Genomic DNA, 14,397 nt, shown 5'->3' on the forward strand with positions numbered 1-14,397 from the left:
AAAAATATAAAACTAGGACCAAAATTCATCTAAAATCGAGCTCTACACAATGAACCCATGCTTGAGTGCATTTGGCTCTTTTGAATTTTCATTACTTCTTTGTGCTATTCTATAGACGTCGCTAACGCGACTATAATGCGATCGTTTACAGACTCGGAGGAGAACCAGACAGACGAGGATCGTGAGTACCGTGAGGAGTACGGAGACAACTACACTGAAGGTGCCACATCCCACCCAATCTCATAGCACCTATTACGTATGGCTAATATAGAACTGCTATTGCTTTACTTTATAGTTGTAATCACACTGTGATAGGACCTGCATGGTAGTATGCTTTCTTGATGGCCTTTACCTTGACGCAACCTTACCCCTACTCACCCTGCTATTAGGCTAGACACACGCTTGCTGCTATATTACTTATTACTTCTACTACGCTTGTACTACATTGATGCGTGGTGGAAACTGGTGTTATCTGGACTATGGGGAGAGTGCTGCGTGTGTGACTTGGGTGTGTGGAGGGTGAGGGTTGTGTCGACCAAGTTGGAGTATACAACGAGCCTAGGGCAAGTCTTGCCATGGGGTGCTACCTGGCCACCCCTGGAAATGGATACCTGTGGTGGGTAAATGGTATATGAGGTGGTCCTGGGTGTGAACCTGTGATGGGAGGAGCCTAGGGTGGAGGTGCTGTGGTGGCACGATAAATGGAAACCCTAATGAAGACATTCTGGCTTGGTCATCCCTAAGGACTTACTAGTACTCAGATTCACCAGAAAGCCTTACGTACCACTCGCCCTATATGGTGCGGGACAGCCGGACTACTTGGTAGGATATTGCCACTACTGCTAGGTTGATAGCGGACAGTGCGAGGGAGGTACGAGGTGCGGAGGATTTCCCCCACACCCTTCCGAGACTTCATGGAGACCTTGTGGACCTGGCTCATGACTCACAGTTTTAGCCACCCCAGACTAGACTTGGGGTGTACCAGGGCTGAATGGCAGAGTGGCATTATCCTAGGCTAGCAAGCGGCCGAAATCAGCCCAGTTAACGATGGTCAGCGAGGAAGGCGGATCTTGTGGTTATGTAAAACCTCTGTATAGTGTATGGTTGATCGATCGATACATGTGCCGACTTGTCGGCTATGGACCTTTCCTGGGTTTCACTTAAACTAGATAGATGAGATGAGTCCTTCTCTTCTTCCCCCGTGAGAGAGTGTCAGTCATAGCCAGGGGCTACGGGCCTTGAGACAGTGTCGAGAGGGAGTTGGCCTGTCGACTGAGCGATGGTATGGTTATGGTATGGTGATGGTGTGGAGATGGTGGTATATCGATCCCAGGATCGAAACCTGGCTCTAGAAAGGGAATGGGGTGGAATATGTATGGGAATGGTGTCAAAACTTGACCAACTATTAATATATATACTTGATATGCTACTGCATAGGAAACCCCAGCCTTATAGGTTCCTTTGATTATATCCAACTTGCATCCAATTTCCACAAAGCAAATGCTCATAGGGTTGGGAGTGGCCAGTACAAATCGTACTGATAAATTTTGGTACACAGGTTCTACTGAAGAATATAGCTCTGAGGAGTTTGACGGTTGAGGGGTTCGTGCCTACGCTCGAGTTTGGCGATCTTATCTTCAAGTTGTTTCTGAATGAATGCTACTTTTGATTCCGCCAATGCGGCGATGTAATAATTTATGTAATTCCGCACTATTTGTACTCTGATATTATCGTTGTATGGATGTGATATTCGACTGGAATTTGGGTAATATGATCTACAATGGTCTTATTACACTTCGACGCTGTGGATTTCCCTTCGCGGAAATCGGGGTCGTTTCACCTCTCCTTCGAGCTATTCAAGGTAAAAGTTGATTGGCATGACATACATTCTTGCTAAGGACATGTTTAGTGCATCTAGTCACATTTTCAATCTTATTAGGACCTTTCTAGTGGTTCAATTTTATTAGGCTCATTCATGAAAATCAAATGAATTTGATGTTTATATGGTATCACTATTGCTTCTATACTTGACTTGATCTTGTGGTAGCCTATGATATGTTTATGGGCTTGTAAACCTAGTATTTGATCTAGAAAATGTGCTCTAAGTGTTTAACTCAACATGGTACAAGATAACCCTTATTTGGAGGTGTGAAGAAGCTTGTCCTTGGATCAAACCAAGTTAAATATCTTTAGCAAACGATCTAGATTGGACCAAATTTTGAGAAAATGATCCCACCCCATTGATTGACATTGATAATCTCAACCCTATAAGTGGTATTATCTACATTTTAAGCCTTTGTGGTCATTGATGACAAAGGGAGAGAGAAACAAAGATGTAAGTGATAGGGGGAGAAATAACAAAGATGTTAGGACATGGGGAGAAAGACAAAAGATATATTAGTATACTAAGATGGTGAAAAGACAACAAAAAGAGAGAATTTGACATAGGGGGAGAGATATGACAAAGGAAAGGAATCAATTAAAATCTTAAGCACACAAGTAGGGTGAGCAAGCTCATGAACTTGAATGGTGCATTTGAATGTGCATTTCATATGTTTGCTTGCATGGCATAAGTTTTAAATTTCGATATCCATGCTTGTGTGATGTATACTAGTTGTAGGTTTGAATGATAAAATGAAAAACTAGCATGCATAGGATATCTAATGATTTCATTTCCAAGTATTTCCAAGTGGTATCTTTTCAAAGTATGTTTCAAGTAGTATAAAGCTAACCATGGTGCTAAGGATGGTATAATGGCGCACTCCGATTGGTATCACGCTTCAAAGGTCCATCTTTTATACCTTAGCATCATTTGGTAGACATTGACTCCTATATTTCCTATCTAAGCATATGTGCAAGCTACAATCCAAACTCTTAGCACATATGTAGGGGGAGCAATTGCTACCATATGGAGTTCATGAAACTTGTCCATATCCTTTTACACATGGTAAATATGCTTGGGCAAGCAACATGGATTCAATTAAATTTTATTTCATATCTTTGTATAAGGGTTGTCATCAATTACCAAAAAGGGGGAGATTGAAAGCTCTAGTTTGGTTTTAGTGAATTTATGAAACCCTAAGTGCTAACCTAGTTTATCAAGTGATCATGAGATAGGTAGCACACTCCATGTGGTGAAGCAAATGAAGATCATATCATGATGATGATGCCATGGTGATAATCAAGTGCTTGGACTTGGAAAGAAGAAAGAGAAAAACAAAAAGCTCAAGGCAAAGGTATAAACTATAGGAGCTATTTTGTTTTGGTGATCAAGACACTTAGAGAGTGTGATCACATTTAGGTTTGATAGCCGTACTATTAAGAGGGGTGAAACTCGTATCGAAATGCGGTTATCAAAGTGCCACTAGATGCTCTAACTCATTGCATATGCATTTAGGATCTAGTGGAATGCTAACACCCTTGAAAATGTTTGTGAAAATATGCTAACACATGTGCACAAGGTGATACACTTGGTGGTTGGCACATTTGAGCAAGGGTGAAGTAGTTAAAGGTGAAAAGGAGTTAGTCTCACTAGTCACAAGGTGACTGGACGCAGGTCCCAGAGGAACCGGCGTGTCCGATCAGTTGTAACAGCAGAGACGCTGGCGCCTGTCAAATGACCAGACACCAGGTCATTCAGCGACCGGACGCTAGAGGCAGGCTCTAGTCCTATTGTCGGGCAGCGCACAGAGGCTAGGATCTCTGACTGGAGGATGGCAGGGTCCGGTCGTGCATGATCGGACGCGTCCAGTGGGCGAAATGTGTTTCTAGAACCTTACTGGAAACGACCGGACACTAGTGGCTTAGCGTCCGGTCAGTTATAGCGCAGTGTCCGATCAACTCAAGTGACCGTTGAGATCGAGACACGTGGCTGTCGTCGGGCGACCGGATGCAGAGGTCTAGCGTCTGGTTAGCCCACGTTGTGCCCAGTGAAGGGGTACAACGGCTCTATTTCATGAGGGCTTCTATTTAAGCCCCATGGCCGGTTGAAGCTCACACCTTTGGCAATTTTTAGTGACATAGCAACCTTGTGAGCTTAGCCAAAGCCCTCCCACTCATCTCCATCATTGATTCATCATCTTTGTGAGATTGGGAGTGAATCCAAGTGCATTGCTTGAGTGATTGCATCTAGAGGCACTTGGTGTTCGTGTTTCACTGCGGATTTCGCTTGTTACTCTTGGTGGTTGCCGCCACCTAGACGGCTTGGAGCAGCGAGGATCGTCGAGCGGAGGTTGGTGATTGTCTCCGGCTCCGATCGTGATGATTGTGAGGGGTTCTTGACCTTTCCCCAGCGGAGAGCCAAAAGGTACTCTAGTGGATTGCTCGTGGCTTGTGTGATCCTCATCTTGTGTTGGTTGTGCGGCACCCTATTGAGGGTTTGGCGTGTGAAGCCAATTAGCGCGTGAACCTCCAAGTGAGTGAATCCCCACAATGAGGACTAGCTTGCCGGTAAGCAAGTGGACCTCGGTAAAAAATCATTGTGTTCATCATTGATTCCGAGGTGATTGGTCTTCATTGTTATTCATCCTTGTGATTGATCGGTTCATTCATCTATACGGCGGTATAACCTTCTTGATCACTCTCTTTACATTACCGCAAACTAGTTGTCAAGCTCTTTATTGTAGCTAGTTGTGAGAGCTTGTTTGGTTGGTTGGTGTGGCTCTTTAGTTAGCCTTTGAGAGCACACTAACATAGGGTGCTGGGCCTGCGCGTGGAGAGGAGTGATGCTAGGCCGAGGTCATGCTGTGTGGCTCGGGTAAAAAGAAGGAGAGAGAGTTACGGCCTGGTGGGAGAGAAGGGAGTGGGCCGATGGGTGAGAGCAAACCGCGGGCTAGGCCTGCGCCGCTGTGCTGGCTAGGCCACTAGGCCGAACACAAAGAGAGGGAAGTTTTCTTTTTTTTTCTTTTCCCCTTTCTTACATTTCAAAGCAATTTTGTAAATGCATTTAGAATCTATTTTGAGTTTTGGAAAATACCACTCAGCACAATAAAACAAATACACCAGCATGAATGCATAAACATGTTACTAAACTTATGATGAATTTTAACTTCAATAAAAATTATTATTTTCTCTATGTTTAAATGTACACAAAAATACACAATTAGAGGAATTTAACTCTATTCGAAGAAAAGCAAATTTTAGGGTGTTACATCAGATGAAGAAATTACCTAAACCAAAGTTATAGTACTCAAAAAGATCCGCAACTTTCTAGTTGACTAATTTTTCATTTGAAATTGTTTAGAGCCCAAAAATTCTATTTTAAGATTAATGATCTTTTAAAAGAAATATTTTTATAAATTTTCCAAATGACTTCGGATGGAGAAATGGCCTAAACCAAAGTTGTAGTACACGAAGGGAACTAAAATTTTTCACTTCAAACTTTTTCATTTGAATTCATTTAGCATTTTAAATATACATTACAATATTCACTAAAGTGAATACAAATGGAATCCGCACATGTGTGTATTTCGCGTGAAAAATCATGTGACTTATGTGGCAGGGTTGCCTAGTGGGGCTTCCTCCAAGGTAAATTTTTTTTTTTTTTGCTATTTTTTGCCCGATTTTTGGATTCTACAAAATATTTACACTGGCTATTTGTGTAGGCATGCCACCTATGTAAATCGATTTACACTGGCGGCAGCCTTAAACCAGTTGCCCGTGTAAGTATTTACACAGACAGTTCTTAAGCAACGCTAGTAAAACATCACCGTTTTCATTTGCCTTTCATACTAGTTGTTCACAAAAACCACCAGTGGAGATTGAAAAGGTGCCGCTAGTAGAGACATTTTTCTGTACTAGTATAGAAACCCATCTTATTTATTTATTTATTTAGTGTCATACTAGAATTTTTTTGTGCTTCATTGCACCTTACAGAGTCTCTAGCAATAGTGTCTTACCGCAAATAAAATTTGTATTCTGCTTGTTCATTGTCTATTATTTTCTTGCCTTAATTTCAATAGATTCAAGCCGTGGTTAAGAAGCATGACATCCTTTTTTGTTAGATGAGGTATGTTGACATTGTTTCTTACTGAGTCCACACATATAAGAAGGTGAAAGAAACAATAATACACTTTTTTGGCAAAAGGTGTGAACTTACCAACATCCATTCTAGGTCATTACTGGATTCGGAAGGTTGGGAACCATGTATGGATCTGATTTGTATAACATCAAACCAGATCTTGTATCCTTGGCCAAGGTGAGTTCTCTAGTACCAAACTGCTAGTACTACCATTGAAACATTTTTTTATCTATTATCTGACTCTTGTTAATTCACCTTGATAGGCTCTTTCTTCTGCATATGCCCCTATTGGAGCAATAATTGTTAGCCGGGAAATATCAGATGTGATTCATTCTCGTATCAATAAGCTTGGTAATGCCATTATATGAACTCGTCTGTGGTTTGTAGTCAAAATGAGAACATTCTGAGCTCTTGCGTTTTGGCACAGGTATATTTGCTCATGGCTTCACATACTCTGGCCATCCTGTTTCCTGTGCTGTGGCTTTAGAAGCACTAAAAATTTATCGGTACACTCATTTTTCTATTCTCAAAACATATATACAAGGCCACTTTAGGTGCATAGGTTTTAATTATTTTTGACAAATGTTTTGCAAAATTACTGGTACCAGGGAAAGAGATATTCTGGGTCATGTGGCACATGTTTCTCAAATGTTCCAGGAGGGAATCAAGGCCTTTGCACATGGAAGTCCAATTGTTGGGGAGGTATTCATTTCTATGTTCATATTTTCAAACACTTCCAAGTTTCTGATGGTGCTCATGTACCACACAAGCATGGATTTATTGTTGTAACCAAGTAAACAACATGGCTTATCTGGTTGTGCTCTTGTATATGCAGACACGTGGTGTAGGATTACTGATAGCAACTGAGTTCACTGACAACAAATCACCAAATGAGTTATTCCATTTTGAGTGGGGTAAGTAATTATAGTAGTGACCACATGCTCTTATTTAGTAAATTATTAGCCTGTCTCCAATAATGTTGCTTGAAGTTCTATTAGCATGACCACAACTAAGAACAGGAGGGGCTCCAGCCCCCCCTACAGCTGGTGCATCAATGGAAATATGGGGAGGGTGAGGGAGAAGAAGAGGTGGAGGAAAGAAGAAAAATGGAGAGAGAGGAAGAAGAAGAGACTAGCGCCCCCCCCCCCCCCCCCCCTCAATCTTGTTCTACATCCGCCACTGACTAAGAATTACTATCCATAATTAGGTTCGGAATTAAATATGTTGTGTGTATTACCATAGACCTTTGGCTCATACATGTGACCTATTTAAACTAAAGTTTTATCTTATTATGTTGACATATGCCAAGTTATTAAAATGTAATAGCATCATGTTCTTAGACATAGAGCAAGCCATTGCTTGTGGAGGGCAAATTTTTAACTAGGGTAACTGCTCAACTTACATTTTCTATATATGGAAAGGAATATAATAATAAAGAGAGGGACTAATGTTGCCTCATCCTACATCTAGTGTCCTATTTTAGTTGTACCATGCGTACCAAGCATTGTTCAAATGAAGTTTGAATGATTTTAGTTAAATTGATCATTGCAAAGATCGATTATTATTGCACATTTGTTTAGTTATGTTTGACAAGTATAGTTTGGTTTTTTAAACATGTATGGGGTTTTCATTAAAGGCTTCACCGAATTTGTGAACTCATATGTTTCACTGCTTTGTTCCTTCCATTTATAATAATCTTGTGGTGTGTCCGCACATGCTTATATCATGTCTATGGATGGTCATGTGCCGAAAGGAATGTGGCTTATAAAGTCCTTATTTATGTCCCATATATGTGATGTATAAAATAGCTAGATTCAACCCCTAGGGCCAGGTGAGCGAAAGCTTCTAGTTCATCTGAACACACATGAATAGAAGTTGCATTGTAACTAAAGGGGCCCTCGTGCATGTACCAATGGAACTCTCACTAGTGGAGTCAGTTAAGATACATTCCTTTTTTAGAAAAAGGAATTTTTATTCCGGACTCTGCCAGAGGTTTGCACAAAGTAAACTCTAATGATTTTGATGGCATTTCCAGGCGTTGGTGAAATATTTGGAGCGGAGTGTAAGAAACGTGGCATGATTGTTAAGGTTCATGGAAACTTGATAGTAATGTCCCCACCACTGATAATTTCCCATGAAGAAATTGATGAGGTAAGAACAAAATTCGCAGCATAATTAACCCTTAATACCTATACCTCTTTTTTATGGTCATAAATGAAATAAAAAATCGTTTGATATGTCATGGCTCATTGTTGATTATATGTACCTCATGCATGTACTCAAAACTGCTTTTCAGTTAGTAGGGATATATGGAGAAGCACTAAAGGCCACAGAGGGAAGAGTGGCAGAGTTAAAATCCAAGAAAACTTAGTTAGCATAGTAATGTATGATGATGGCGGCAAGGTTGAAGGCGATGACATTAGTTCCTCCATGGAATAAATTCCTTGCTATTCATTCTTGTAATAATGTGTTGAGACACGGAACTTGTTATTATTGTTGTAATCAACAAAGCAATCAGCACTACCATTTGTCAGGTCGTACGTAGTATGGATAATCAATTGTTGATGTTTTTTACTGTTATGTGATCGTGAATAAAATGCCCCTTTTTCTGTCACGGTGATTTTCTTCGTGAGATTCATGCGTTGCAACCTGTGGTGCTTGGGCCTGTTTTTCTCAATTTCTCTAGGTATTTTTTTGGTAATCGATATCACACTTCATAATTAAATTATCCAAGCTTACACGGCACTAGCAAAAGAACATAATAGGCAAGTTGTCTATAAGGTAAGTCTCAGTGAAGAGTTTCATTGCATTGTTTTTAAGACTGTCATGTCATATAAGATGAAAATAAAACTTAAATGAAACACTCACTCTCAATACAAAGTTTCATTCTACGGTTTCATAGACATTAAATTCTAAGACTCATAGAGAGTTGATAATCGTGTCAAGAGAGTTTTATCCCCATAAAATTCATTTCTTGTCTCTCTTCATTAAAACATTGTCATGTCATCAAAAATACATACATGGCAGGCTATTAAATGCAAATGAAACTCTTATGAAACTCCCACTAAGACTGGCCTAATTAAGCAATTAGCAATATTTCTTTCTTTCAATGAAACCAAAGAAATTTGAAACCTTTTATATTTTTTCTTGGTTTAGATCTGAAACCCCACTAATTTAGTTTTTTTACTAAAGACTGTTGGCAATGAGAAATGCATTTGAGCACCTTCTTATAGTAGTCTTAACTAGTAATGCTCTATATTGTTGCATGGCAGTTTCTTCTGTTTAAATTAGACTATACTAGATTTGGAATTCTCATATTTGGAGCAAGGAGCCTATCCGATAGATGCAGCAAATAGCAAACCAATAGAACAACAGTTTGCGAAAGAGTGACCGGAGCACGCAGTTTAGTCAAACACAAATATTTTTTCCTCCCAGATTTGACATGGTTTTGTTTAATTTTAACTGACATATCTAATAACTTCGATGCAAATCTTGTCTTAAGTTTGTGTTCTAAGGTGTTCTAGTTGCTGACCCTTGGATGATTAACGGGTGAATGAGATAGATCGTCTTAAATAACTAGAAAAATCAGGTGTGAAATTATTAAATTTCTCGATATTTTTTTTTTTTTTTGAGTGAAACATTTCTCGATTTTTTGTTTGCCCGCAGCGACACAGACACGAAAGAAAATGGAAACCACTGATTGCGGGGCCTGCCCGTGTGGACCCTTTCGGCTAATCATAGTGGGCTTACTAGTGTAGTGTGTTGGGCTTATTTCGGCCGTTTCACAATTTGGGCTATATATGGCCCAGCTTGTCACAGAACTGGGCTGGAAGAGGGCGGAAGGCCAACTACGTACTGTGCGTACGTATGTGAAACGAGAAATAATTGTTACTGTGCAAAATTTCATATACTCCTTATCCTGCAACAGAATAATTGCCTTGCCTCCGTATATCTGAAGGGTTGAATCAGACAGGAGAACATATTATTAAACTGAAGCAAATTAAGCAAACGTTTCCTTTAATTTTTTTTCTTTTGCTTTGCTTTTACTTTGAAGAAAAGGGAAAGGAAGAGAAGTGATGAGAAGATCATTACAAAATATATGCTCCTTGTCGGCCCTGAGAAGTGAGAAGCACAGCGTAGTGGAGTAGTAGCGTACAAATACAAATATGGTGTCATCTGCCATGCGACTTCCGGTGATACTCCAAAGCTAGCTTCTTTAGACTTTGATTACAAAATGATAATTTAGAGTTTGTTTGGCATTAGTTCCTTCTCAATTACTCTTCCAAAACAGCTGGAGCACTTCAGGAGCCACAAATTGAGCCAAAAACGACCATTGCGGGGACGCCCTGAGACACACCATCCCGCCTCTGCCTCGGCCAAAGCGTACCACCGCGCGACGACCCTCGCGGCCCAGCCCGACCTATTGTCAGGGTCTCGGGCTTCTAGCCGAGGTCCAGTTTAGTTTGTAAAAAATTTTGCAAAATTTTTCATATTTCCCATCACATCGAATCTTTGGACACATGTACGAAGCATTAAATATAAATAAAAAATAAAACTAATTACACAGTTTATTCGAAATCCACGAGACGAATCTTTTAAGCCTAATTAGACTATGATTGGACACTATTTACCAAATAACAACGAAAATGCTACAGTAGCCATTTTGCAAAAAAAAAAAAATTGCATCTAAACAAGGCCCGAGGCTCAAGAGCGCCTTCGACGCCTCGGGCTCATTCATGTGGCCTCACCGGAACCCCCTACGAGGGACGCCCCTGACTAGGACTAGGGCGATCCAAGAGCTTGGCCGGTGATAGATCACCTTCGGAGACGTTGCGCAGTTGCCGCCTCGGAGTGACGGAAAAGGGAGATCCCTTAACAGAGGTCCTGACAGCGTTTAGCGAGTAGTTGAGGATGGAGTGCGTAATGTCGAAGCTGCACCTGCGTTTGTGTAAGAGGGCCCCTAGCCGGCCTAGATGTAACTGAATTACACCGCGCCCCCGGATATCACTTATAAATACCGGGGCCACTACAGTGATAAATGTTGAATCAGACAGGAGAACATATTATTAAACTGAAGCAAATTAAGCAAACGTTTCCTTTAATTGTTTTCTTTTGCTTTGCTTTTACTTTGAAGAAAAGGTGTGAAAAGGGAAAGGAGGAGAAGTGATGAGAAGATCATTACAAAATATATGCTCCTTGTCGGCCCTGAGAAGTGAGAAGCACAGCGTAGTGGAGTAGTAGCGTACAAATACAAATATGGTGTCATCTGCCATGCGACTTCCGGTGATACTCCAAAGCTAGCTTCTTTAGACTTTGATTACAAAATGATAATTTAGAGTTTGTTTGGCATTAGTTCCTTCTCAATTACTCTTCCAAAACAGCTGGAGCACTTCAGGAGCCACAAATTGAGCCAAAAACGACCATTGCGGGGACGCCCTGAGACACACCATCCCGCCTCTGCCTCGGCCAAAGCGTACCACCGCGCGACGACCCTCGCGGCCCAGCCCGACCTATTGTCAGGGTCTCGGCTTCTAGCCGAGGCTCAAGAGCGCCTTCGACGCCTCGGCCTCATTCATGTGGCCTCACCGGAACCCCCTACGAGGGACGCCCCTGACTAGGACTAGGGCGATCCAAGAGCTTGGCCGGTGATAGATCACCTTCGGAGACGTTGCGCAGTTGCCGCCTCGGAGTGACGGAAAAGGGAGATCCCTTAACAGAGGTCCTGACAGCGTTTAGCGAGTAGTTGAGGATGGAGTGCGTAATGTCGAAGCTGCACCTGCGTTTGTGTAAGAGGGCCCCTAGCCGGCCTAGATGTAACTGAATTACACCGCGCCCCCGGATATCACGGCCTCGTTTAGATGCTGAAAAAATTTCAACCCGATGAATAGTATTACTTTCGTCTTATTTGATAAATATTGTCTAATCGTGGACCAACTAGGCTCAAAAGATTTATCTCGTGATTTCCAACTAAACTGTGTAATTAGTTATTTTTTTTACCTACATTTAATACTCCATGCAAGCGGCTAAAAATTGATGTGATGGAGAGAGAGTGAAAAAACTTAGAATTTTGGTGGCATCTAAACAAGGCCCACTTATAAATACCGGGGCCACTACAGTGATAAATGATGAATTAATTATAATTTACTCCCGAGTTTATTGCATGTGTTACCCTCACTTTCGTTTCCCATTCATCTACTCTCCTGTGGGACACCCTCAGCCTCCACCGTGCTGATCTCCAGTGAAGGTTCGGAGGCAAAGCGATGCCTCCACAGTGACTCTAGCTCATCTATTATTCAGTAGAAAAATAAGTCTTCCTTCCAAAGTGTTTGGCACGGTTCCTCCGTACGAGTTGTCACCGGAGCCAAGAAGGCTACGACAAACAAGCCCTTAAAAATAACTAACATTTATGACTATGAGTAATAAAATCGCGGAATAAATATAAGATCCGAATATAACTCTAAAAGAGCAACAATGCTCTATATATAGGGCGTGTTTGGCTCGCGTCCACAGCGCGCCGCGCCGCAAGTGTGGCATGCCGCGTCGACCAAACACCCACGCCGCAACTCGTCGAAGGTTTGGCAGCCGCCGCACACTCCAGTTCATTTTTGATGCATCAACTTGCCAAATGTGATTCGTCCGCCACACTGACGGCGCGCCCGTAGCTATGGCGACGTGCATGTGTGGCGGGAGCCAAACGCGGCCCTAGTTTTTTATTTTAAAAAGATGACAACGGCTCTGTATTTTTCTGATTCAAAATAAACCATTTTCAGTAATGGTGGTGCCTTAAGAATGGGGAAAACTCTTTCAGTATGTATAAATAAAATAAAATTAGCAGGAGTTAGTAGATGGTAAAGCTGCTGGAAGTCTGTACACGTCAGGTTACGAGAATGCCCTTGCGCACTGGACTGCAGGATCGGATGCGGTCAATGTCCTGTTGTGCAAGGTTAGCTTTTGGTCGTTTTGTTGAGCCAGCGTGCATACAAAAACATATGTGGTCCGCTGCTCGTCCTAGACCGGGCCTGCAACTTTTCCGTGCGTTCCGCTCCAGCCAAAGCACAGAGACCTGACCAGGGAAGTCTTTTATTTATAATACTCACTCCCTTTGTCAAAAAAAACATTTCTTGAGAAGTTAAACAATTGTAAATTTAACAAAATATTTTTTAAAAAAATACTAATATTTATGATATGTAATAAGTATCAATATGGAACTACATTCCATATTTCCATTACAAATCTGAGGTATTCTTGTATTTGGTAGTCGGTACCATAAATATTTTACACCTCCACCTTTTTCATTTAACATTTATTAAACTCAAGATAGTTTGACCCTACAAATTGGTAGAATTTGTATTCCTTTAAGGATAGAGGTTGTACGACAAAAGAAATTGTTATTTACAGACACATACTAGATCCCAATACTATTCCAAGAGAATGAATTGCTGAAACTAGAGGCAAGGTCGAAAATGAACGGTCTACCAGGACAATGAACGGTCTACCGGGTCCGCCACCGATTGAAACTGAAAAAGACCGTACGAGGCTTTTAATTAATAAAATACACAAGGAATATATATACATACATAATTCTATGAGAACATTTTTTTAACCAACGTAGAGTTGCTTCTTCTTCGCTTAGGGCCGTTTGAATCGTTTAGGTTCTGAGAATCCGAATAGAAAAAAAATCTAGAATTCTAGTACCTCAACCAAACCAAACAGTCTAAAATTTAGAGGGATTTTAATTTTATAATAAATCTTTTGAATCCTAAAATCTAATAAAACCAGAATCTGCTGCACGGGATCTAACGACACCTTATTTGTGTCACTAACTCCGGTCAGGTCCTGATTGGAAGGCCTCAATCAGATGTAACCGAACTCAGGACCTACGGACGACGAAGCTCCGACCTCTGAGAGGCGGGAGGAGGGACGTTGCTGTCGTCCAGCCGTGTAGGTCACGTCAGGTTCAGCCGTTCATATATTAAGGGCGCGTTTAGATCTAAAAAATTTTAGGTTTCGGCTACGATAGCATTTTCGTTTGTATTTAGCAATTAGTGTCTAATTATGGACTAATTAGGTTTGAAAGTTTCGTCTCGGGATTTTTCACCTAACTGTGCAATTAGTTTTTTTTTCGTCTACATTTAGTACTCCATTCACGTACAGTAAGATTTGATATGACGGATAGTCGGATACTGCGCAAATTTTTTTAAAATCTAAACAGACCCTAATTGTGAAGATATAACCGCTGTATAAATAGAACGAGAGGAAGATTGACTGTATTATTAGCTACAGCCCGATAGACGACTGCAGATTGCACAGCGCAGGCACAGCACAGCCTCCCCCGTCCGTTGACTTGCCAGGCCCCCTGCGCCGCGCCTGGGGCCCGG

The 14,397-nt window shown here is 41.3% G+C and overlaps 1 pseudogene; it reads left to right on the top strand.

Annotated features, from left to right (window-relative positions):
* The window catches only part of LOC136499471 (probable gamma-aminobutyrate transaminase 4), a 34,252-nt pseudogene extending 25,825 nt beyond the window's left edge, over positions 1-8,427 (top strand).
* Positions 8,428-14,397: the final 5,970 nt, after the last annotated feature.

This window comes from Miscanthus floridulus, chromosome 13 (genome assembly GCF_019320115.1).
Source record: "Miscanthus floridulus cultivar M001 chromosome 13, ASM1932011v1, whole genome shotgun sequence".
Lineage (NCBI taxonomy): Eukaryota > Viridiplantae > Streptophyta > Magnoliopsida > Poales > Poaceae > Miscanthus > Miscanthus floridulus.